Source organism: Balaenoptera ricei, chromosome 8 (genome assembly GCF_028023285.1).
Source record: "Balaenoptera ricei isolate mBalRic1 chromosome 8, mBalRic1.hap2, whole genome shotgun sequence".
Taxonomy (NCBI): Eukaryota; Metazoa; Chordata; class Mammalia; order Artiodactyla; family Balaenopteridae; genus Balaenoptera; species Balaenoptera ricei.
Window position 1 is genome coordinate 59,445,895 of NC_082646.1, and position 12,594 is coordinate 59,458,488.

The 12,594-nt window shown below is 36.2% G+C and overlaps 1 protein-coding gene across 1 annotated transcript in view; it reads right to left on the reverse strand.

Moving 5' to 3' along the window:
* The window catches only part of UVRAG (UV radiation resistance associated), a 364,001-nt gene that overhangs the window by 196,513 nt on the left and 154,894 nt on the right, over positions 1–12,594 (reverse strand).

Below are 12,594 nucleotides of genomic sequence, written 5' to 3' on the forward strand. Positions count from 1 at the left end.
ATGGGTACATTGAGAGAGGCCATTGTACCTAGGATTCTGCAATTTTCAGGCTTGTGATCATCAGACAGACCAACACAAGGATTCAGAATGATTTTCCACTTGGTCCTGAGGTTCAGTTATATGAAATTCTTGTAGACAATGACTTCCAGTATAAACTGGAAGATTTTCAGATTACTCAACTGTGGAAAATGACATTTCCTTAATTTTAATCTTAAACTCTGCACCAAAAAAATAAAACAAGATCAGGTTGGAGGGGGAGATGACAGATAGGGTGACAGTAATGACTAACTTTAAAGGAGGCTTTATTTAAAGAGATGACACATTTAAGATTTTTTTTGGATCTTGTCAGACACTCGCAGAAAAGTTCTAACTTCCAGGGAAATTAATAATAAAGACATAGAGAAGCATATAAACAATCTGAACAGAGGAGTTGGTTTCAGCCATGTTCTATGCGTTTATACAGATAACAAAAGCAAAGTTAGAAAGGCATATTTATGAAGTTTACTCCTGAATGTAAATCAGTGAATATGCTTCTTTCACTGAGAAAAACTTCCTATAAAAAATACAGCTGTGCTTAATGTGTTTAATGACAGCTGCAATCATTTTGGCTCAAACTCATTTTGTTAATAGAAGGGTAATAACAAGCAGTTCACACTGACAGACTATCCAGAGATGACCTGATAATTATCAGAGTGTGCATCAGAATTACCCGAGATGCTATTTTTTACAATATGTAATGACTCATTCTTTAAGCCTTTCAATCAGAACCTAGAATTAAAATGGTAATTATCAACATGCAAATATATATAACAAAGTCATAGGATTTTTTAAAAGCACAATTTTTACAAAAATTAATGAATATTGTCTATTTGTGGAACTACAATAGGCAATTTGATAACCTTGGATTTTATAAATATAATAGGTAGTATAGCATAGTGATTAAGTGTGTAGCTGGCAAGTGAGAATAAAAACAATATATTCTTCAAAGGTTTATTCTGAGGATTAATACTTATTAAGCATCTATGTTTTTATCATTTGAAAAGTACTCAAATATTAGCTATGATTCTAATTATTATTATCTTCTTTAAGCCTATATATTTATTCCAGCAAGAATGCCACTATGCAAAGCATTTTGGGGAGCTGCCCACAAAACTTGTGGTATAATCTCTGGATATCTTCAATAATGGCAAATCTCTATCTCTGCTGGAAGACTTGATAACTGAGAAATCATCAAAATTAATCTGGGCCAAACTTGTGAATAAGATGGGCAATAAGGCTGGATAATCACCTTTTAAGTAAAACTAAAATGTGGTGCTATAAGTAAAGCAATTTTTAAAATGTTGTTAGTTCTAGAAATACAGCTGACCCTTGAACAACAGGGAGTTTCTACTGTGCAGGTCCACTTACATGTGCATTTTTTTCAATAAATATATTGGAAAATCTTTTGGAGATCTGTGACAATTTGAAAAAACTCAGACGAACTATGTAGCCTAGAAATATCAAAAAAATTTAAGTTAGGTATGTCATGAATGTATAAAATTTATGTAGATATTAGTCTATCCATACATAGGCACAAGGTGAGTGTATTAATTATGTATAATTAATACTGTATCAATGAATAAAATTGTAATTTGCCATAAAAAGTTTATAATGATTCATTCACTAGTGTATAGACTAGGCTACCGTGAAGAATCCTACCAATTACACGAGGCTACCATAAAGCAATCAGATTGCTGCTTCTTCCTTATCAATACATGAATCATTATACCTGCAAATAAATATGAATTTCTTTTTCACATTATTTTTTCATTTTCGATGTCTAGTTTTAGTAATCTGTATAACGTCTACAGTGTTTTGTAGGATGTAAGACAACACTGATGTAGGTACTGGCAGATGATTCATCTTGAAAACAGACATTGAAAACTTACAGTATGGATACATTCAATACTGTATTGTAAAGGTATTAGCTCTTCCATATTATTTTCTTAAGGACGTTCTTTTCTCTAGCTTACTTTATTGTAAGAATACAGTATATAATACACATAACATACAAAATATGTGCTAACTGACTGTTTATGTTATCAGCAAGGCTTCCAGTCAACATTAGGCTATTAATAGTTAAGTTTTGGGGGAGTCAAAAGTTATATGCAAATGTTCGACTGCACGGGGCGGGGCGGGGGGTGGGGAGGTTGGCGCCCCTAACCCCTGCATTGTTCAAGGGTCAACTGTAACTAGGAATTCGACTCATTGTCAATTAAGGGCACTTTTATGGTCAAAGGACTATGTTAATGTTAGTATTCAGAGCTATTTTAGAGGTCTTTTAATTCAATGCTCTCATTTTAAATATGTAAATGGAACCCCAGTTTGCTAAAGACACTTGCCCAAAGTCTCAAAGCTACGCTAGTCAGAAAGCGGGGACTAAAGCCCAAGATTCGTAACTTCCAATTCACTTCTCCTTCCTCTGCACCACACTGCCTTGTTGTCCTCTTTGTCATGTTTGCATGCCACATTTATACTTATACAAATTGTCTTCTTACTGGTATTAGTGAAAAAACTGAAATGTCTTCTTGCAATCCCCTATTGCCAATACATGTGATTAACTTTACTCATTTTGGTTTTTAGTATAGTATTTCAGAATTGGCTTAACAAATTTCTCCACTTGGCCTACTATCTGAAGAAAATGAGCAAATACAGAATTCCTTCTAAACTGGCAGTTTTGTTGCAGTTTTAACTGGACACAAATGAACATTACTGCAGTGTCTCCAAGGACATGCCCCTACCAGCACACTACTACTTAAAACTCTTGAAGTCTGTTCCAAAAAAAAAGAAACCAGCACAACTCTCTTTTTTCCTCCCTTTTCATCCCATTGGACCTTCAGTTCATTACCAGTCTCACACAAATGCAGATGTCTCACAAGTCTTTTAGTCACTGATATAAGCAAAATATAATCTGAAGAGGGTGAGACTTTATAGTCTTGTCTTCTTTAGACTATATGTTCACGTGGCCTCCTGAGCTCTACAGGGTATGTATGCGTATATGCATGTATATGTATATAGGTACATATATGTTTTTATGTCTGTATATGTATGTGTAGGGATTATATAAGGATGCATTACTATAGTGAAAAGGACATTCAGCTGCAAGCTAAAAGATCTGGTTCAAACTCAGTTCTACCAATTTAAGAGCTATGATTTGGAGGATATTATATAACCTCTCTAATCATCTCTAAGCTCTGAGTTCTCTGTGGAAGGGGATTAGATCATATTAATCTTCTTAACTTCCATTCTACTGTGCCTGGGCCATAGTAGGCTTTCTGTAATTTTGGCTCAGTTCAAATTTGAATGAGAACAAAGGGAGATAAAGAAAATGATATAGAGGTAGCAAGGTAAGGTCCACACCTTGTATTTAAGTGCAGTATAAAGTCATTTTTTACCCTGAAATTACTAAAATGGTCTTCAGGACATCAAAATCCTTAGGACCAGCCTACCTTATTCTACTTCTGGCCAAGACAGAGTAACAGAGACTAGATTTACTCTCCCACCTAAAACTACTAGAATAAAAACTAAGAATACATGTGAAACAGTGGTCTCAAGTAACCCATCAGGTAACAAAGGACAATAATACTTGAGAGTGAAAAAACATATAAGGTGAGCCCTATGATTGCCCCAAACTTACTGCCTGGAGAAAGTTAAAAGACCAAAGCACAGGGAGGGAGATCCCAACGAGTACAGAGGCCTACCTGAGTTAAGGAGAAAATTGAAAGTCCAGGGGAAACCATAAGTTCTACAGTTCTCAGCACACAGTACTAGAGAGAGAGCACAAACAGAAAACTCCAAAATCTGCAGAGAGTCATACTCAAGTATTCAGCTGTGTACTGATCAGTGAATCACCTGAGGAAACTACTCAAGACCAGGGGGGAAAAAAAAATCCACCTGAAAGGACTAGAAAAAAAGTAAGCAGAGACTGCACAGGGCCAGGAATAGTGCCTATTCCTTCTAGACAGCCCATAATTCATGGGCCATACATATAATAAAGTATTGAGAAGAGTTTGTGGATAAAATTAACCCTAGACTAAATGCTGTTTTAGTCCAGCCTTACAAAGCTTAAAAGCAAGATCTGAAAGGACAAAAATTTTTCCAAGTAACAGAACTATATCTCAGAATAAACCTCAAGAATATTTATAGGACTACAAAAATACCCCACAAACAAAATTTACAGTGTCTGGCATCCAACCAAAAATTACCATACACGCAAAGAAGCAGGAAAACAGAACGCAAAATGAGTAGCAAAATCAATCAATCAAAACTGGCCCAGAATTAACAGAGATGATATAATTAGTACAAGGCCATTAAAACAGTTATTACAACTGTAATTCATATGTTCAAAAGCTAGACAGAAAAGATTGAACATGTTAGAGACAGAAAAAATTTTAAAGACCCAAATTGAACTTCTAGAGAGGAAAACTACAATGTTTGAAAAGAAAAAAAATTAGTGGATGAACAAATTAGACATTACAGAAGAAAAGATACCTGAAGATATGCTAAATGTCTATGGACATTTGAATAGGAAATATTCAAAATAAGAAAGAAATAAGACTAAAACAAAACAAAGCATCAGTGAGTGGTGGGACAGCTTAACAAGACCCAATATACATGTGAATTGTAGTGCAAGGAAAAAACAGTAGAGAAAGAGACAGAAAAAAAATATTTGAAAAATTAATGACTGAAAATTTTCCAAATTTGATGAATACTAGGAACCCACAGATCCAAGAATCCCCAACAAGTTCCAACGATAAGAAGCACAAAGAAAACTATACCAAGGAACATCATAATCAAATTGCTCATACAATATTAAAGAAGAAATCTTAAAAGCAGCCTAAGAAAATGACATAAAGGGGAACAAATACAAGAATGACAGACTTCACATCAGAAACAGTGCAAGCTAGAAGACAGCAGAGTAACATCTTTAAAGAATTAAAAGAAAAAAACTTAACCCAGATTTCCACACTCAGTGAAACTATCTTTCAAAAACCAAGACGGTATAAAGACATTTTCAGACATGCAAAAGGTGAAACAATTCAATTACCAGCAGAAATGCATCAATAAGAAATGCAAAAGGAAATACTTCAGGCATAAGGAAAATGATACCAGATGGAAATGTGGATCTACATTTGGGAATGAACAGCATCAGAAATAATAACTATGCGGGCAAACATAGACTGTTATTATTATTTAAATCTTTTTAGGAACGTCCCTGGTGGTCCAGTGGGTAAGACTCCGCACTCCAAAGGCAGGGGGTCCGGGTTCAATCCCTGGTCGGGGAACTAGATCCTGCATGCATGCCGCAGCTAAGAAGCGCACATGCCGCAAATAAAGATCCCGTGTGCCGCAACTAAGACCCGGCGCAGACAAAATAAACAAACAAACAAATAAATAAATAAATCTTTTTAAGTTAATCAACTGTTTAAAGCACAAATACTAATAAAGTATTGTGGGGTTTATAACAAATGTATAAGTAAAATATATGACAAAAGCAACAAAAAGGCTGGTAAGAGAAAAATGTAGGTCACTGATGTGAAGTACTTATACTGTCTGTGGCATGGCATACCATCAGTTGAAGATGTACATTACAAGCCTTAAAACAACTAACAGAATAACAAAAACAAACAATTGTAGCTAATAAGCCAACAAAGGAAATAAAGTCCCAAAATAAACAGATAAAGAAAGGGAACAAGAATAGATGGGACAAATTGAGTACAAAAAGCAAGATAGATTTAAACTCAACAATAGCAGTAATTAATGTAATTTTAAAATAGTCCAAATATACCAATTAAAAAGTAAAAACTGTCATACTGGATAAAAAAGCAAGACAACTTCATGATATCTCCAAGGAACTCCTTTAAATACAAAAAATGTCAAAATGGTTAAAATATAAAAAGTAAATAAGGAAAAGATGCACCATGCTAACACTTTTCAAAAGAAAGATGTGGCTGTATGGCTATATTACTATTATACAAAGTTGACTTCAGAGCAAAGAATATTACCAGGATTACAGAGGCAATATCATAATGATAAAGTCAATCTGTCAAGAGGACATAATAATTCTAAATGTTCATGCACCTAATAATAGTGTGAAAATGCATAAGCAAAATGTGATAAAACTGTTAAGGTGAAACAGACAAATCCACAATTATAACAGGATATTTTAACACCCCTCTTTAAATAAGTAATAGGAAAAAACAGACAGAAATTAAGTAAGGATATAGAACATTTGAACATATAGAACACTCCACTCAACAACAGCAGGATATATATTCTTTTCAAATGCACAGGAAATGTTTAACATTAAAGAACATATTCTGAACCATAACACAAGTCTCAATAAATTTAAAAGGAGTCAAGCCATGCAATGTTAACTTCTCTCATCACAATGGAATTTAATTAGATATCAATTTTTTTTAATCTGGAAAATATGCAAACATGTGAAAACCAAGTAACAAACTTCTAAATAACCCATGAGTCAAAGAAAAAAATCAAGAGGAAAATTAGGAAGTATTTTTAAATGAATGAAAATGAAAACAGAATACATCAAAATGCATGAAAAGCAGCTAACTTCCTTCTTAGAAATTTATAGTACTAAAACTATGCATTAGAAAACAAGCCTCAAATTAATGACCTCAGCTTTCACCATTAAAAAAAACCCAAAAAAACCTAGAAGTAGGGCAAATTAAGACTCCGCACTCCAAAGGCAGGGGGTGCCAAAGGGAAATAATAAATTCAGAACTGGGCTTCCCTGGTGGCGCAGTGGTTGAGAATCTGCCTGCTAATGCAGGGGACACGGGTTCGAGCCCTGGTCTGGGAAGATCCCACGTGCCGCAGAGCAGGTGGGCCCGTGAGCCACAATTACTGAGCCTGCGCATCTGGAGCCTGTGCTCCGCAACAAGAGAGGCTGCGACAGTGAGAGGCCCGCGCACCGCGATGAAGAGTGGCTCCCAGTTGCCGCAGCTAGAGAAAGCCCTCGCACAGAAACGAAGACCCAACACAGCCAAAATAAATAAATAAGTAAATAAATAATTTTTTAAAATTTAAAAATAAATAAATAAATTCAGAACTGATATCAATGAAACAGAAAACAAAATGGAGACAAATTAATGATACCACAGGCTATTTCTTTGAGAAGATCAATAATATTGGTAAACCTACAGCTAGACTAACCAGGGGAAAAAAAGGAAGACTTAAATTACCAGTAGTAGGAATAGGAGAAGTAATAGCACTACAGAGTATATATATATATATTAAATTTTACCACTTAGACAAAATGGACAAATTCCTTGAAACACATAAACTACCAAGACTCACTCAAGAAGAAACAGATAACCTGAATAGTCCTATATCTACAGAAATTTTAGTTAAAATCTTTCTAAAAAGAAAATTTCAGGCCCAGATGGCTTTACTGTGAATTCTACAAAACACGTAAAGAAGAAAGAATACCAATTCAACATAATTTCCTCCAGAAAATTGAAGAGGAAATATTTCGCAATTCATTATATGATCCAGAGTGATCAACTGCTGATGGACATTTGGATTGTTTCCACTTTTTGGCTAATGCAAATAAAGATCTTAAGAATATTTGTATACAAAGCTTTTTTTGGACATATGCTTTCATTTCCCTTGAATAAATATCTAGGAGTAGAATGGCTGAGTCATAACGGTAGGCACATGCATTGTGGAATATCCATATAATGGAATACAACTTAATAACAAAAATAAATGAACTATATTGATACACACGAAATAATTCTCTTGAGCTACAGAAAGCAAACAAAAATAGGACACATACTATATGATTCTATTTATTTAAAATTCTAGAAAATTCAAACTAATCGATGGCAACGAAAAGCATATTAGTGGTTGCCTGGAGATGGGGAGAGAATGAGTGGGTAGGAGGGATTACCAAGGACACAAGGAAACTTTTAGAGCTGTTGGATATGTTCATTGTCTTAATTTTGGTGATAGTTTCATGGATGTTTGCATATCAAAACTTTTCAAATTGTACACCTCAACTATGTGAAGTTTATATGTCAAGTATACCTTAATAAAGCTGTTTTTTTAAACAGTCCTTAGGGGACTTCCCTGGCGGTCCAGTGGTTAAGACTCCACGCTTCCACTGAAGGGGGCACGGGTTTCCACTGCAGGGGGCACGGGTTCGATCCCTGGTCAGGAAACTAAGATCCTGCATGCCACTCGACGTTGACAAAAAATTAAAAAAAAAAAAAAAGTCCTTAGCACCAGAGCTCAAGAACCTTTATCTGCATTAATTCTTACACAGGTACACAGCTAGCCCTTGGACAGAGATATTATGGTACTTTCCTAAAAAATACAGTGAAAAATTCACCAAGTATTTATTAGACACACTCAAACATTAGCATCCACTCATTCCTTCAACCAATATTTTTTCAGAACCTAAAATGCAGAACAGTGCTGAGCTAGATGCTAAGAGTACAAAGATGAATTAGATCTGAGTTTTCCAACAACCTCTTTTAAAAGATTTAATTAAAGTTTAATGATAATAAGAAACAATGACCCTTCTCATTTTCTGGTCCCTCATTCATAGACATGCAAACAGAGATGCACCCACATGTTGACTATTCACATCGCTCTAAAAAACTGATGTAATATTCTGCTCTACATTTTAAATATACTTGATCACCAGGCTGGTAGGAACCTTCAGAATTACTTACTTCAGTCTAACTCGGATTGTAAGAGGCTGATCAAGGTCAGAGGGGAGTCCAAATGGAGGTAGGAGGATGATGACTCATTGCAGTGTACAAAACCATGGTATCCACATGGTGGTGGTGGTGGGATGGCAGTAGCAACAGATTGATTACATATAGAGGAAACTGATCTTATAAGTAAATTGAAGATAATGGGAAGCTGGGTTTCCATTTTTGGAGAAGGGAGTCACAATACAGAAAGAAACCTAAAATGAACCTGTGGTGTTGGACTGGAATTGATGATATCTGTGTGAACTCACGGTTTCCGACTTAGGTAGGTAGATAGCTAGATAGACAGACAAGAGAGAAAGACAATATAGCAGTACAGGAGTGTGTGTGTGTGTGTGTGTGTGTGTGTGTGTGTGTACACATACATGTATCTCCTAGCTCTTTCCACTGAGGGCCTGGGGGCAGTGATAACCCAGGTGCAAAGAACACACACAGACCCAGATCTTGCTTTCTAAAACACTGTTCTTCACTAAAAGAAATCAAAGGTCCTTGGAGAAATGACTAATTTTAATGCAGGGGCACAGGGAACATAGCTGGAATATTCTGTGCCAGAAAGTAAAGAAGGACTCAAAGAGTGATGGAAATATGTCATAAGAAAACAGAAGCCAGCTTGAAGAAGTTCTCATGGCCAAACCTGGACTAATTTAAGTATCAAAATAAATAACTATAGTAACAGATTATTACCCATCGGGTGAATAAAGAATCATGAATCCATACTGATGCAAATAAATAAATGAGGAAGCGAAGAAAACTGCTTTTCCTTACAGTAGAATCTCAACCGATGAATATAGAAGAGAATAGAAGTATAGAGTAACCAATTGGCAACCATCACTTTATAATTAATTCAGCCAAGAAACATCAATTTATGTTAAAACTAATGGGCAGAAAATTGATGAGAAATGAAATATTTACATAATCTAAAAGTACCTCCCCACAAAATACTTATAGACTGCAAAGTCAAAAAGGGCAACTTCACAGAGGAGAAACTTGGCACACACCACTCCAATGAAGTGTTCACAGTTAACATCACTAGTAATGGGGCAAATCAAAATTGTGTACTGCTTGACAGGATGCAAGAAGAACACAACATCACTTGTATAACATTCCTTCTAAAAATACATAACCTCAGTCTCTTCATGAGGAAATATCAGAGAAACCAAAATTGAGGAACATTACAAAATAAATGGCCTAAAATCTTTAAAAATGCCACAGTCAGAAAAGTTAAGGAAAGACTGAGGAATTGTTTTGGACTAACGGAGAATAAAGAGACATGATCCTTAAATGCAATGTGTGATCCTGGATGGAATCCTTTTGTTATAAAGGACATTGAGACAGTTGGAGAAACTTGCATGGGGTGTGTGAATTAGATGGTAGTAATGTGTCGACGTTAACTTCTTGATTTTGATGGTTATACTGTGGTTAAAAAGAAGAATGCTCTTATTTGTAGAAAATACACACTAATTTATTTAGGAGTGATAAGGGATCATCTTTCTAATTTATTCTCAAATGGTAAAGGCGGGTGGGGGAGCTCATACTACTTCTACAATATATCTGTACATTTTAAAACATTTCGGAGGGAAAAAGACATGAAATACTCAAGAAATAAAAGCAGGGAGTACTGGAAGAAGGTAGCAGTATCCCAAACCAAGACTCTTCCACACAAGGCAGCCTGTCCAATCCCTTATTCTGTAGAAATAAAGGTCAATCCAGTGACATTAACACAGCACTTAAACCATGTATTCATGGCAAAAACAAACAAAAGGGGAAAAAAAACTGCCCTTTTCCCCAATTGGCGTACTTCACAACAAGGTCAACAGCTGCTTCACAGTAAAAACCACACTGTAGGGACTTCCCTGGTGGCACAGTGGTTAAGAATCCACCTGCCAATGCAGGGGACACAGATTCGAGCCCTGGTCCGGGAAGATCCCACATACCGCAGAGCAACTAAGCCTGGGCGTCACAACTACTGAACCTGCGCCCTAGAGCCCACAAGCCACAACTACAGAGCCCATATGCCACAACTACTGAAACCTGCGTGCCTAGAGCCCGTGTTCCACAGCAAGAGAAGCCACCGCAATGAGAAGCCCCCAGACCGCAACAAAGAGTAGCCCTCACTCGCCGCAACTAGAGAAAGCCCATGCATAGCAATGAAGACCCAACGCAGCCATAAATTTATTTATTTATTTATTTATTTATTTAAAAAAAAAATAACCACACTGTAGCTAATTTGTCGGGACTGAGTTTTCAATATCTAACAAAGCATTTCTATCGAGATCACAAATATAATATACAGAATAACTATACAATTCCACTGACATCAGAGAAGACATCTCATACATACTAACTTCCCAGATAACTTTATCACATGCTTATCATTTTCAAATGTCAAAACAATTTTTTTTTAATTTAACTATTCTGCACAGGAATAGCTATCTCCTCAATGTATGACCCACTTCCCTGGTTTCTGACAATGTGTTATGACAAAAATAATGATATCGTTTCTTAAAGACTGTGCATCACTATGAACATAAGCAGGATGCCGAGGTTTGAAGAACCAGCTGCCCTGTTACATACAGTCCTACATCATAATACATTTTAACTTATGATGTCAGCTTTTAATTTTTTTCTGCCTTTCCTGTCTCTGAAAGGCTTTCACATAACATTGCTCTAGGCTTTCAATGTGCCTTCCAGTAGCATCACTAAATTATAGCATTTAATCTACAGTGAACTTGGAAACTAGGTCATTATGATTTATAAAATGGCACACAAAATAAAAGTAAACAGTTTCTGAATGAGGCCTATGGATTTTTCTTATGCATAAAATGTAGACAGAACATTGTAGGTATGAGATACTTCTGCAGCTTAGATTGTTCACGTTAACTTTTAGGTTATTGTTTGGCTATTATAAATTGCTACTGCCAAATAAATGAGGCACTACATTATTTCAATTTTCAAAAAAGACATTAAATTTTTTTCAGAAAGTAGGTTGGAATTCATACATCCAATCACAGGAAATAATGTCTATTTGTCTTTGGGGAAAAAAGAGACAAAAAGAATCCAAAAAGTCAATCCATTAGACCCTGTCTCTAGGGAAATTCTTTGGTGTTAGTTCACAACATAAAATTATAGTCCTTTGTGCCATAAATGACAAACCCACAGCTAACATCACAATCAAAGGTGAAAAGCTGAAAGCATTTTCTCTAAGATCAGGAATAAGACAAGGATGCCCACTCTCACCACTTTTATTCAACATAGTTTTGGAAGTCCTAGCCACAGCAATCAGAGAAGAAAAAGAAATAAAAGGAATCCAAATTGGAAAAGAAGAAGTAAAACTGTCACTGTTTGCAGATAACATGATACTATATACACAGAGACTCCTAAAGACACCACCAGAAACTACTAGAGCTCATCAATGACTTCAGTAAAGTTGCAGGATACAAAATTAATATACAGAAATATGTTGCATTTCTATACAGTAACAATGAACTATCAGAAAGAGAAATTAAGGGGACTTCCCTGGTGGCACAGTGGTTAAGAATCCGCCTGCCAATGCAGGGGACACGGGTTCGAGCCCTGGTCCGGGAAGGTCCCACATGCCTTGGAGCAACTAAGCCTGGGCGCCACAACTACTGAGCCTGTGCTCTAGAGCCCATGAGCCACAACTACTGAGCCCACTTGCCACAACTACTGCAGCCCGTGTGCCTAGAGCCCTGTGCTCTGCAACAAGAGAAGCTACCACAGTGAGAAGCCCAAGCACTGCAATGAAGAGTAGCCCCCACTCGCCACAACTAGAGAAAGCCCAGGCACAGCA